Genomic DNA, 13,437 nt, shown 5'->3' with positions numbered 1-13,437 from the left:
TGACTGACCCTCGGGGCTCGTGCTCCGAGCACGGGCGGGCAGCGGGCCATGCACTCCTGTGTTCCCAGCCGTTCGGTGGAACGTGTCAACGTTGACATTGCAGACGTCAAGCTTCGGCGCAGTGAGAGGAGTAGCATTTCCCCTCCACGCGGGTTCTGCAGACCCCCTCCGGGGTGCAGGGACGCAGGGACAAGCCGCGTGGGGGTGGGCCGCGCTGGCGTGAGCTAAGCTTGAAGACCAGCATCGGTAGGAGCAAACCAGAACACCCTCTTCCTAGCGACGCATTCCCCAATTTTCCTCGCGTGGGTTCTCTCAAGTACCTTAGAAGATTCACGACTCATAATTTTGCAGGTCTCAAGTGGGAACGGTAGAGGATTAGAAAATAAACACAGAGAGAAAAAGGATGGGGTCAGGAGGACTCATTGCCAAGAGCAAGCCTGCACCCCCAAAACACTTTATGTAGAGTACAGAGAGCAAAGCCATTTGCAAAACAAAGAGAGCTCAGATACAAAGTCGCATTTCTGAGGCAAACCAAGAATTCTCCCAAGTGCAGAAAACCCCCCACCCTGCATAACATCTGAACTTCACAAAACAAAGGGTAAAAAGAAAACTGCCTCCGGTCTCTTTGAGGGACATGGGGTGGGACGAGTAGAACCCATCAGTACCACAGCTGACACGGAGGTGGCGGGAAGGGCGTGTACACTGCCTTTAACAACTCAATCAAACAGTCAGAGGTTGTGGGGAAGAGCCTAGCCCTTCAGCTGAAGCCTCAAACTGCGAGGATTGCAAACTCTGTCAGCTCGCATCTCCCACAGGGGAGCCTCGGCCAGTAGATCAATGGGGTTGAGCATCATCCCAATACTCCGAGGTTTGCAGGTTCGATCCCCAGTTACGGCACATACAAGAATCAACCAGTGAGTGCATAAATAAGTGGAACAACACATCGATGCTTCTCTCTCTCTTCCCCCCCCCCCACACCTTACCTCTCTCTCTAAAAATCAATTTTGAAAAAATTGATGGCCCTGGCCGGTTGGCTCAACGGTAGAGCGTCGGCCTGGCGTGCGGGGGACCTGGGTTCGATTCCTGGCCAGGGCACACAGGAGAAGCGCCCATTTGCTTCTCCACCCCCCCCCCTTCCTCTCTGTCTCTCTCTTCCCCTCCCGCAGCCAAGGCTCCATTGGAGCAAAGATGGCCCGGGCGCTGGGGATGGCTCCTTGGCCTCTGCCCCAGGCGCTAGAGTGGCTCTGGTCGTGGCAGAGCGACGCCCCTGGTGGGCGTGCCGGGTGGATCCCGGTCGGGCGCATGCGGGAGTCTGTCTGACTGTCTCTCCCCGTTTCCAGCTTCAGAAAAAAAGAAGAAAAAAAAAATTGAAAAGATCCATGATTGTGGTGTGTCCTTCAGGACCATTTTTTCTGTTGAGAAGAAAGTAGAGATATGTAGCCCATTGGAGAATATGTTATATGTTATTTTATTGTGTGAACTGGGGGTCGATAGAGACCCAGAAGGAAGTGAGAAAACACGAGGGCTGAGAACACCTGCATCCTGGTCTTTCTAGTCCTGTGATCTGCCCGGGGGGGCGGGGGGGGCGTGAGGACCTGCTGCCCCCCCCCCACCCCGCTGGAGCCAGCCAGGTGGAGAGGGTGTGCCTGGGCCGCCCGTCGGCACCCACCTTCCCGCATTCATCACGCCGGCCGGTCCGGGTGACATGGTGCCCCCACGGGAACCAGGCCAATACCCGACATGCCCAGTGTGTCAGGGGACCCTGCCTGGGCCCTTACACGCCCAGACGCCTGTCTGTCCCCCAGCTGTGGGGATAGAGTTACTTCTCCCCTTTTGGTAGCACGTCCTTCCGAAATGCCTTCTGCTGTCCTGTCTGTCCCCAGCACATGGCTTACGGAACAGCAGTGGCTCAGCAGTCCTTGAGCAGAGGGCCGGGCGGGGCCCGCGCTGGGACCCGTGGTGCCCGAGGGGGGGGGTGGGGGTCCTCCTGGGCAGCTGGGACGCCGGCTGTGGCGCTGAGCTCTCCGGAGGCTGTGGCGCTGAGCTCTCCGGAGGCTGTGGCGCTGAGCTCTCCCGAGGCCGGAGGCTGTGGCGCTGAGCTCTCCGGAGGCTGTGGCGCTGAGCTCTCCGGAGGCTGTGGTGCTGAGCTCTCCGGAGGCTGTGGCGCTGAGCTCTCCGGAGGCTGTGGTGCTGAGCTCTCCGGAGGCTGTGGTGCTGAGCTCTCCGGAGGCCGGAGGCTGTGGTGCTGAGCTCTCCGGAGGCTGTGGTGCTGAGCTCTCCGGAGGCCGGAGGCTGTGGCGCTGAGCTCTCCGGAGGCCGTGGCGCTGAGCTCTCCGGAGGCTGTGGCGCTGAGCTCTCCGGAGGCTGTGGCGCTGAGCTCTCCGGAGGCTGTGGCGCTGAGCTCTCCGGAGGCCGTGGCGCTGAGCTCTCCGGAGGCTGTGGCGCTGAGCTCTCCGGAGGCCGTGGTGCTGAGCTCTCCGGAGGCTGTGGCGCTGAGCTCTCCGGAGGCTGTGGTGCTGAGCTCTCCGGAGGCTGTGGTGCTGAGCTCTCCGGAGGCCGGAGGCTGTGGCGCTGAGCTCTCCGGAGGCCGTGGCGCTGAGCTCTCCGGAGGCCGTGGCGCTGAGCTCTCCGGAGGCCGTGGCGCTGAGCTCTCCGGAGGCCGTGGCGCTGAGCTCTCCGGAGGCCGTGGCGCTGAGCTCTCCGGAGGCCGTGGCGCTGAGCTCTCCGGAGGCCGTGGCGCTGAGCTCTCCGGAGGCCGTGGCGCTGAGCTCTCCGGAGGCCGTGGCGCTGAGCTCTCCGGAGGCCGTGGCGCTGAGCTCTCCGGAGGCCGTGGCGCTGAGCTCTCCGGAGGCCGTGGCGCTGAGCTCTCCGGAGGCCGTGGCGCTGAGCTCTCCGGAGGCCGTGGCGCTGAGCTCTCCGGAGGCCGTGGCGCTGAGCTCTCCGGAGGCCGTGGCGCTGAGCTCTCCGGAGGCCGTGGCGCTGAGCTCTCCGGAGGCTGTGGCGCTGAGCTCTCCGGAGGCTGTGGCGCTGAGCTCTCCGGAGGCTGTGGCGCTGAGCTCTCCGGAGGCTGTGGCGCTGAGCTCTCCGGAGGCCGGAGGCTGTGGTGCTGAGCTCTCCGGAGGCTGTGGCGCTGAGCTCTCCGGAGGCCGGAGCCGTCTGACATCTCGGACCCGCCTGTCACACACCGTTCTGGCTCTCAGGCACTCGTAGCCGTCGGCGGGATTTCCCATTGCCACTCCCCTTGTTTCTAGTCGGCATTGCTGAACCTCCGGCAGCCCAGAATTCAGAAAGCAAATGTGAAAGCCCATCAAAAACTTGAACGATTTGAGTTCGTGGATGGTCCAGTTTAGACCCGGCTCCTTAGCAGCAGAGGTCCTTGCTGGGCACCGGGATAGGAGCTGTCGAGATATTCCCATGGGCTAACCCCAGGCGGACCCCAGGGGGGCTCCCTCTCGGGGACCCTTTGAGGGAGGAGCTCCCAGGAGACCGTTCTTCCCGAGGAGGAAACTGAAGCTCACAGGCCCCAGCAAAGCTGCCTCCGCTTCCCTCCTGAGCCACCGGGTCAGAGCCACGGGGCCGTGTTCCCGTATTCCACAGCCCACGGAAATGAACTCAGAGAGGAAACACTTCAGCAGTGCTGGGAAGTCATTGACCATGTGTGGTAAACAAGCCTCTTGATGAGAGAGAGAGAGAGAAAGGGAGGCCGCTCGGAAGCAAATAATGCATGAGCAGCCACCCCTGTCCTAAAATCAGAGCCACTTCGGGCTGGATGCTCCTGAAGTAGAGAGAATACAGGTTTTTAAAATGTGTCCTTCGATCGTCTAGTCATGTTGAATTAAGTGTGACGGTTATTGCTCTGTAACCAGACACAGGTGCATTGAAAGGTGACTGTTAGCTTACACTAAAATGTTTTTCCTCTCGTTGTTGAGTCCAATTTAGAATGACGGCAAGTGTGTGTGTGTGTGTGTGTGTGTGTGTGTGTGTGTGTGGTCTGAGTAATACTCACAGCTCTGCGGACCCTACAGTCCCCGCCCCGGCCTCCCAGGACCCCCACCCCCCACCCCCACCCCAGAGCGGTATTCTTTCTCTGCTGCTCAACGTGTGGGGTCAGCGACCTGACCCTGCCTGTCCAGACAGCAAGTGAAAATGATGAAGATGCTATTTTATATCTTCTCCCCCCCCCCTTTTTTTATGAGTCAGACTGTGAGCCAGGCATTTTGATGATTGTCTGCAAATAGGTGACATGATTGAAATCCATTTGGTTTGAGGGACAGCCAGTTCTTTGGTTGGTCTCTGCCGGCTTCATGTTCTGTGTTTAACCTCTTTTCAGTATCTCCTGTCAGCTTTTCACACACGCTTCACAACACCCTTTCCAATGCTTTTCCTTCCTTCCTTCTTTCCTTCTTTCCTTCTTTCCTTCTTTCCTTCTTTCCTTCTTTCCTTCCTTCCTTCCTTCCTTCCTTCCTTCCTTCCTTCCTTCCTTCCTTCCCCATCCTCTCTCCTTCTTTCTTCTCCTCCCTTCCTCCCTCCCTCCTACCCTCCCTCCCTCCCTTCCTTCCTTCCTTCCTTCCTTCCATCCTTCCTTCTTCCCTTCCTCCCTTCCTTCCTTCCTCCTTTCCTTCTTTCTTAATTTTCCATTGATATGAGAAAGGGAGAGGTAAGGGAGACAGACAGAGAGAGAGAGAGAGAGAGAGAGAGAGAGAGAGAAGCATCAACACGCTGTACCACTCAGTTGTTCCATTTAGTGGTGCACTCATTGAATGTGCCCTGAATGTGGGGGTCAAACCCGTGCGCTTGGGGCCCCAGGACAACGCTCTATCCACTGAGCAACCTGCCAGGGCCACCAGCGCTCTTTCTGGGGAACCTTAGCTCATCCTTCAACAGAGGATTCCCCAGGATGCTTGCTCTCTGCTTTTTTGCAGGAGCTGTCATGGGTGGAATCAAACCCCTCTACAAGGCTGAGAGTCGGGAGTGCAACGCAGGAGGTCTGAGCCTGGGGCACAGGCTGGAATATCCGCTCTCCTGCATGCTGGCACTTGTCACCTCAGATAGGGTCCCCCAGATTGGAGGATCATATACTAAGCACTTGCAAGAAGAGCCCCTGAGAAATAAGAGAAATAAGTAAGGCCAAATAACTGACAGCCGGGACCACCGCGATGTGACTGCCATCTGCTCTGTCCTCGGAACGAACTTCCGGCCAAAGACCCAAAACGAATTCTTCTCTTTCAAAGGCGAATCTGGGGAGGACGTGGGCTTGGGGATTTATCGGGTGAGCACTTGAGTACAATGTGGGTGCCGTATGTCAGGGGCACAGAGTCCCGGGAGCTGTGTCAACAACGTTCTAGGACAGGGGTCCCCAAACTACGGCCCGCGGGCCACATGCGGCCCCCTGAGGCCATTTATCTAGCCCCTGCTGCACTTCTGGAAGGGGCACCTCTTTCATTGGTGGTCAATGAAAGGAGCACATTGACCATCTCATTAGCCAAAAGCAGGCCCATAGTTCCCATTGAAATACTGGTCAGTTTCTTGATTTAAATTTACTTGTTTTTTATTTTAAATATTGTATTTGTTCCCGTTTTGTTTTTTTACTTTAAAATAAGATATGTGCAGTGTGCATAGGGATTTGTTCATAGTTTTTTTTATAGTCCAGCCCTCCAACTGTCTGAGGGACAGTGAAATGCCCCCTGTGTAAAAAGTTTGGGGACCCCTGTACTAGGAATTAGAGGTGTCGAATAATGTTTGACAGGAAGGTAAGAGCACCAGACCCTGAGTGTGTTCACCACCTACGGCCCTTGAGAGGAATCGGAGTGAGTGGTTGCGTTCAGTTCAATGACCTGCATGCCCTTTTGAGTCAGGTCTGATTCCTGGTGTGGCCACTGGGGGGTGGGGGGTTGGCCCTGGGCTGATTCAGGCCCCTGAGGGATTTCTAATGTCCAGTGTCCATGTCCCCATGTTTCTGGCCCCTCCCAAGCCGGGTCTGGGTTTCTCAAAGTGCAGAATCACTGTCTTGGGGACCTGGAGTTCTGAGTCATGGTTAACAGACGCAGAGAGAGTGGCTCCCAGAGCACCTCCACGGTGCGTCGTCGTTTTGCCTGGCCTGAGGGTTCCCCAAGAAGTGGCCCCCCTCCCCGCGTCTGGACCTGAGCTCTGTCTCACCGGGACTGGCTAGGCCAGCCCCCGGGGCAGCATGGGGGTCCTTTGTGTTTCAGACCCAGGTGACAGCAACAAGGGGCGACCCCTTTCCCGGGTCTTGGTTCCCTCACCCCGAATTCAAGCAGACGGGACGCCCATGGCTGTGCTTGGTCCCAAAGCGTCACCATCAAGTGGCGATGAGAACACATTGTTGTCGTTTTGTTTTAATTTCCCAGCTTTCTTGAGCTACCACTGACGTAAGACTCGGAGTAGGTTTGGGGCGTCCGGGTGTCAGTCGGATGAGTGATTCCACCCTCGCCGTTAGCAGACACCTCCGTCGCCTGTCACCTGCTCATAGGGTCACCCTTTCTTTTCCGGGGTGGAAACATCCGGGATCCACTCTCCGAGCAGCATGCAAGAAGACGATCCCGTCTTGTTAACTAGCATCGCTGCGCTGCGCGGGAGAGCCCCAGAGCTTGTGAATTTTGTAACTGGAAGCTTCTCCCCTTTGACCAGCCTCTCCCCATGTCCTCCCAACCCCCTCGTCCCTCATCCCTGGTCCCCTCCAGTCTCCTGACTCTCTCTGTGACGTGAAAACCTGTTCCATCCCCCAAGAGAGACAGGAAATGGAAAGAAACGGTTAAGAAGCCACAGGCTAGATCTTGTCTAAGTCCCACCCCCGGTCAATTGGCTCCTGCTGAGAATATACAAGTGACTCCAGAGGAGTCTGTGTATCATTGTCCCCTGAGATCCCTGGACCTAATGAAGCCCCTTTTCTCGTTCGCCAAACACTTCCCCACCTTCCCTGTGGGAAGCATTTATTTAATAAGACCTGAGTTTCCTTCCTGCAAAGGAGAGGAACTAACGTCCAGCGGGAAGTGCCCCTGAACATGGCGCGTGACAGCGTGTGACATGAACTCCCCATGTGAGGGTGGGGAGGGCAAGTCTCCCGCTGCTTGGGGGCCCCATCCCCTCTCCGGGGCTGTTAGTTTCTCCAGAGTAGGGTCACCGACACATTAACCCTGTCCTTGGGTGATCAAATGTTGTCTTCCAGGTTCTAGTGGTTTAACGTGATCACCCCTTAGCCCAGCGGTTCTCAAACTGTTTGAAGTTGGGGCACATTTAAAACTTTACAGATAATGGTAGCTGCACTATATACAAGTTTCTGAGAAATATGTTATAATAATTCAGTCAAATATTAAAGAAAAAATAGATGAAGTCCAAGCGTGCTTTTATGATAATTAAACGAAATAAATACGACAAAATTAAATTTATCCTGACATTAAAAAAGCATTTTTATGTCACATGTTTTGAGTTATGCTTTTTAGAATTCATTAAAAAAGAGGGGTTAAAAAATTATAAATGGCCCTGGCCGGTTGGCTCAGCGGTAGAGCGTCGGCCTAGCGTGCGGAGGACCCGGGTTCGATTCCCGGCCAGGGCACACAGGAGAAGCGCCCATTTGCTTCTCCACCCCTCCGCCGCGCTTTCCCTCTCTGTCTCTCTCTTCCCCTCCCGCAGCCGAGGCTCCATTGGAGCAAAGATGGCCCGGGCGCTGGGGATGGCTCTGTGGCCTCTGCCCCAGGCGCTAGAGTGGCTCTGGTCGCAACATGGCGACGCCCAGGATGGGCAGAGCATCGCCCCCTGGTGGGCAGAGCGTCGCCCCTGGTGGGCGTGCCGGGTGGATCCCGGTCGGGCGCATGCGGGAGTCTGTCTGACTGTCTCTCCCTGTTTCCAGCTTCAGAAAAATGAAAAAAAAAAAAAAAAAAAAAAAAAAAAAATTATAAATGACAAAAAAGTTATCTTATACACACACACACACACACACACACATATACATTCTTAGTAAGATTTAGTAAATTCGGCAGGTCCCAGCACAAATGTGTTAAGTTTTTTCATTCTTGTGTTTATGAGAAACATGAGCCTGATGTGTCCTAGCGATTTCTTCAATGTTTGGGCATCTATTTGAAAGGCACACTCTCATTTCCTCATCAATACATGGGAGAATTCCTCTCTTTTTACTCTTAATTGTGTTGAGTGCAGAAAACCCCCACCATACATATCATCTTAACTTGACACCAAACAAAGGATAGAAGAAACTTGCCTCTAGTCTTTCTGGGGAACATGGAGGGCAGTGTAAACAATCCAGCACCACAGCTTAATAGCCCTTTGCAACCTAATCAGGCAAGTGAGGTGGGGGGTTGGGCAGACTGTCAGCTTACAGCCAATTCCCCACACCTCTGTCCCCCCAAAATCTAAACTCCAAAAACCCTGTTGGTTTTTAGTCCCCAACAGGCACATATTTCTCTGGAATACCACAAGGCGCACTGGGAACCTGCTAGGGCGCACACTTTGAGAACCACTGCCTCAGCCTATAGCCATTTATGTTTGTAACTAGAAACAAACAAAACATAAAATGTCTGGAAAAACTAGATGTACCTGCAACCCTGCTGCCCAGCTCCCCAGGGTGGCGCCGGCACCTACGGCAAGAGCACCCCCTGCAGGTGACAGAACCCCAGCCCCACTGACACCGGTGGGCAAAGCCCCTTAAGTCCCCTGCCACCAAGGCGCTCTGGGACTGTGGATGGGAAGTGATGGGGGCGTCCGGTGGTCCAGTCTCCACACTGCCCCTACTCCCCGCCCAATTTCCAGTCTCAGACTTTACTTCTCACGTTGGAGCGTGCTTACTTATAGATGAAGATTCCTTGTAAAGCGTCTTAAAAAAAAAAAAACATGCTCGACGTGCGGGTGGTCAGGAGTCCCTTCACCCTCCTCGTCTCCGGTGCCTCCTCCCCCTCCAAAGTGATGAAAGCTGATGTACAGAAACACCCCTGCATCCCGCCAGCGTGGAGGGCCACTGTGCCCCAGTCCTGATGACCTAGACACGGCGTGGAAGGTGTTACGACTCCTTGGAGGTGGGGGCAGGGACCCATTTGGAATCGCCAGTTGCATCCACACAGGTGTGAATGCTGCACCCGCTCAGGGCTCCCAGAAGTCCTCTGTCCGCAGGCAGCCCTGTGAAGGAGCTTGCAGGGGAAGAGGGAGAGAAACTCCGTGTGGCTGCAGTCTCAAGGGTTGAGCCCAGAGGAGGAGGGGGCAGAGGCCTCCCGCGTGTGGCTCAGGTGGCCGGCCCGTTTGGGGCTCCTGGCATGGAAATCATGACCACCTTGGTGAGCTTCCTTTCCTCTAGAGGTGCCCGGCAGGGAGGCACGGGCAATGTGGATTGCCTTCTTCGGTCCTGGGAACGGGCTAAAAAAGGGGCCTGGGTCCTGGAAAATCAGGCCGGGTGTGGAAGCCAGAGCAGAGCGGGACTATAGGTAGCTGTGGAGGGCACGGCGCTTCATAGCCTTTGATAGTAAAGAGAAGAATCCCTCCAGCTCTGTCTGGAATAGCACCATTTGAAAACAGAACACTCACCTGGGCTGGGGTGGCGCAGGATAAAGCGTGGACCTAGGGTGCTGAGGCCCAGCTTCAAACCCCCTCCCCCCCTCGCCTGGTCAAGGCACACACGCAGAGCAACGACTACAACTTGATGCTTCCTGCTCCTCCCCCCTTTTTCTCTCCTCTCTCTCAAATCAATAAATAAAACCTGAAAAAAAAAAAAAAAAAGAAAACGGGAAGCTCTCTCTGCTGTCTTCTTATTTACTTATTTTTTGCTTTTTTGGCCTGGAGCCGTGGAATCACTTGCTTATTAGCACTGAGTTTTTTTTCAAAGTGTCTTAAAAATAAATTGTACATAGTCGTAGACCGGAACCTACCATCTGTTGGGGCCGGTCACTAACAAGAGGCTGTAAAACGGGTTCTGCAGGAGTTGGCGGGACAGCTGAAGTCTGGCTCATTGTTTTTGGTCCTGGGAGTAGTGAATGTGGTTTTAAAGCTGTATTGTAAGTGAGTGGGCCAAATTTAAAATGTAAAACATCTTCCCTGTGCGTGGGCATGCTCAGTATCTTCTTAATAGTATAGGGAAGCCGAGGAAATAGAGACTCCTTTAATATACTACTTACACATGCTGCACAAAATGTCCAGGATCCAAGGTTCAAACCCACTTTCCAACAATGACAAACGTGCTCTGTGTAGTGGTGTCCACTGCTCGGTTTGCAGGTCCCGGGCAGCCTCTTCCACAGAGCTCTCCATTTCCTCTCGCATGGCTGTAAAAGTCAGCCAGCCTACGGCCCCCAAAAGGACAGCCACGGGGAACCATAACAGCAGCCAGTCCTCTACTCCACCACTCAAAGGTGGTGGCGGCTCCATACTCATCTGTATCGAATCCTGCCACGGACTACGCCAAATATAAAGCCAGTAGCCACGGCCACCATCACAGCTGCCTGGCCCATGCAAGTTCACATTGGATTCGGACAGATGGTAATGAAACAACGGAGCCAAGAACTGGTGGGCCATCATCTTTAATCCTAGCTTGCACCCGGCGGGCAAGTAGAAACACACACTGGGCTCCAAAACCCACTCATTCAGTGCTCACAAAGCTACTGACTTATCCGAGTTTCCTAGAATCAAAGGTTTCTAGCTCACCAGACTTATTCACCTCTGTTCCCCATCTCCTTCTCTCTGCACAAACTGGCTTCTCACTCAGCACTCCACCATCTTGGCTGCTTCTCCTGGCCTCCTCCTCGTGGCCTTTCTCTGCTCTCTCCTCTCTAATACTAATTTCAGGAACTGAGAAAGCAAGCTCCCGCTCTGCCCCACTTTATAGTGCAGAAATCAAAACCTTTAATCCAATGTACAAAATAGGGAAGTCTCTGATACAAAGTCACTTATCTGAGGCATGATGGGATTGCACCACCCCACATCAAAAAGGGTGGGAAAGGCTTAATCCTAAAACCAAGCCCCAGACTACAAGGATCCTGCCTGCCCACAGCCCGCCCTCAACACACATTAATATCACCTGGGCGACGGCTTCCATGGGGAGCAGTGCCATCTTTAACCAAGTAAGCATAATATATTTTATCTGCCCAACATCCAGGAAAGGGTCTAGTGACTGCCCTGTCCCTGCACAACAGGTGGGCTTCACTTTGAGAGACATGCACAGCCCAGCAGGGAACCCACAGACCCTCTCAGGTGACCAGGGCTGATAACCCGGCCACCTCTCTGTCGCCATGGCATTTACTCCACATGACTCAGTCTATTGGCGGGATTAGGTGTTTATCCGGACACGTCATATAGTTCAGTTTAGACTTCTTTCCCCCAACTGATACTGAAAGAAAGCTGACTGTGGGAGGGAGTTTGTCACCTGGGGGCTGGGCCCCCCCCTCCCACGATGTGGACACAGTGATGCATTCTTTGTGGCAAAAGAACTCATGACAGAGGAGACATTTACTAGCGCCGAGTTCACCTGGATGAAGCTGGAAGCCAAGGAAGGAAGAGACAGCGTGGTTTTTCCTTGGCATTTTGAGAACTGATCTCCCTTTGAAAAAAAAAAACAACAAAAAGCACTTCTCTGAGCCATCCCTGAATTTCTCACTGTCCAAGGTATTTCTGCTGAGGTGAGAAGTCCCCCTGGGGGTCAGGTGGGAAAAACCTGGCCGACCATCACAGCCTCCCCGGGCCCCTTATTTGCATTATTTTGTGACGTTTCCTGTTGTGCCTTCCACGTCCTACTCACGTGGTCAATTGTGAAGCTCTTGGGACCCGAGGGACGTCGGCTAGCTAGGGTCAGGGGTGGGGTCCAGTCACCCAGTCTGCCCCCACCGCAAAGAAATAAAAACTATTTTTATAAAGCCTGCAGGCCACTGCGGGCAGGACATTCTGCCTGGGGTCCTTAGCAGTCAACAATTAGAATTCACTGAAAAGCAATTAATCTGCCTTTCTCTCTTTCTCTGCCCTGTCTCGGTGCCCGGAGGCCCTGCATCCTTTTCCAAGGCGAGGGGGGCGGGGACTCAGAGGTCCCCGGCTTTTTTGCAAATCACTTCTATTAACAGGCAAAGGGCTAATAAGAGGCCAGAAAGGCCATTGTGAGAGGAGGCTGTGTGCACGACAATAGGCAGGAACCCTGTCTGCACCCACTTCTCGCCTGGGCTATAGCTGCTCCCTCTTATCACCGCCCTGCAAGGGTTTGAATGTTTTAGGTTATTGGCATCTCCAGGCGAAACTTTTTATCAGTTTCTTTTTTTTTTTTTTAAACGGAAACAATTTGAGAAATTGAATGTCTTTGTTCCCTCCTGGTTACCTCTCCAGGATCAACACCACCACCCACCCACCCGCCCGCCCCTCCTGGACCTTCCGTCTGTGGCTGCTCCCCCCGTCTGCATTGGGAATGGTCCTTCTGTCCCTTCCTGTCTCCCTCCCTCCTCGAAGGTGGTCAGGGGGTGGCAAGAGTCACGCCATATTAAATGAAGACGAACTGGAAACCTCTCATAAAAAATCTCTCCATTTAAGAAAATGACTGGGCTCACCTATTTCTTTGCACAAAAAAAAGGGGGGGAGGGGCCACACACTCCTACCTGAGAAGCTCAGGGTCGGTTAGCAGGGCAGCCGTGCCAACTTAGAGACCTGGATGGTCCTGAACAAAGCTGCCTAACCCGGCCTGACCTGTGGTGGCGCAGTGGATAAAGCATCAACCTGGAAACGCTGAGGTCACCGGTTCAAAACCCTGGGCTTGCCTGGTCAAGGCACATATGGGAGTTGATGCTTCTTGCTCCTCCCCCCTTCTCTCTCTCTCTCTCTCTCTCTCTCTCTCTCTCTCTCTCTCTCCCCCCCCTCTCTATAATGAATAAATAAAATCTTAAAAAAAAAAAAAAACAACTGCCTAACCCAAGCAAGTCGTGGTAGGTAGTTGCCCCAGTAGAGCCCAAGCTCTACGTCAATCAGGCGTCCCTGATTCGACTTCCCCGTGCAGTGGGACTTATCAGCAGGGCTGGCAGCCTCTTCGAGACTACTCTTGAGGCAGTATGAGTGTTATAAAGTACCACACCCCAGATTCTTAAAGGCACCGTACTTCACTTCCTCGAGTCCACATTGAGACACCCAGTCCAGATAAAAAAAAAATTTTTTGTATTTTTCTGAAGCTGGAAACGGGGAGAGACAGTCAGACAGACTCCCGCATGCGCCCAACCAGGACCCACCCGGCACGCCCACCAGGGGGCGACGCTCTGCCCACCAGGGGGCGATGCTCTGCCCCTCCGGGGCATCGCTCTGTTGTGACCAGAGCCACTCTAGCGCCTGGGGCAGAGGCCAAGGAGCCATCCCCAGCGCCCGGGCCATCTTTGCTCCAATGGAGCCTCGGCTGCAGGAGGGGAAGAGAGAGACAGAGAGGAAGGAGAGGGGGAGGGGTGGAGAAGCAGATGGGCGCTTCTC

The 13,437-nt window shown here is 54.3% G+C and overlaps 1 protein-coding gene across 1 annotated transcript in view; it reads left to right on the top strand.

The window, feature by feature from the left end:
• The window catches only part of GABRG3 (gamma-aminobutyric acid type A receptor subunit gamma3), a 203,546-nt gene that overhangs the window by 84,931 nt on the left and 105,178 nt on the right, over positions 1 to 13,437 (top strand). The window lies entirely within an intron of this gene.

The sequence above is a fragment of the Saccopteryx leptura genome, chromosome 13, assembly GCF_036850995.1.
Source record: "Saccopteryx leptura isolate mSacLep1 chromosome 13, mSacLep1_pri_phased_curated, whole genome shotgun sequence".
In the NCBI taxonomy this organism is placed as follows: domain Eukaryota; kingdom Metazoa; phylum Chordata; class Mammalia; order Chiroptera; family Emballonuridae; genus Saccopteryx; species Saccopteryx leptura.
This window is presented reverse-complemented; position numbering and strand designations above follow the sequence as displayed.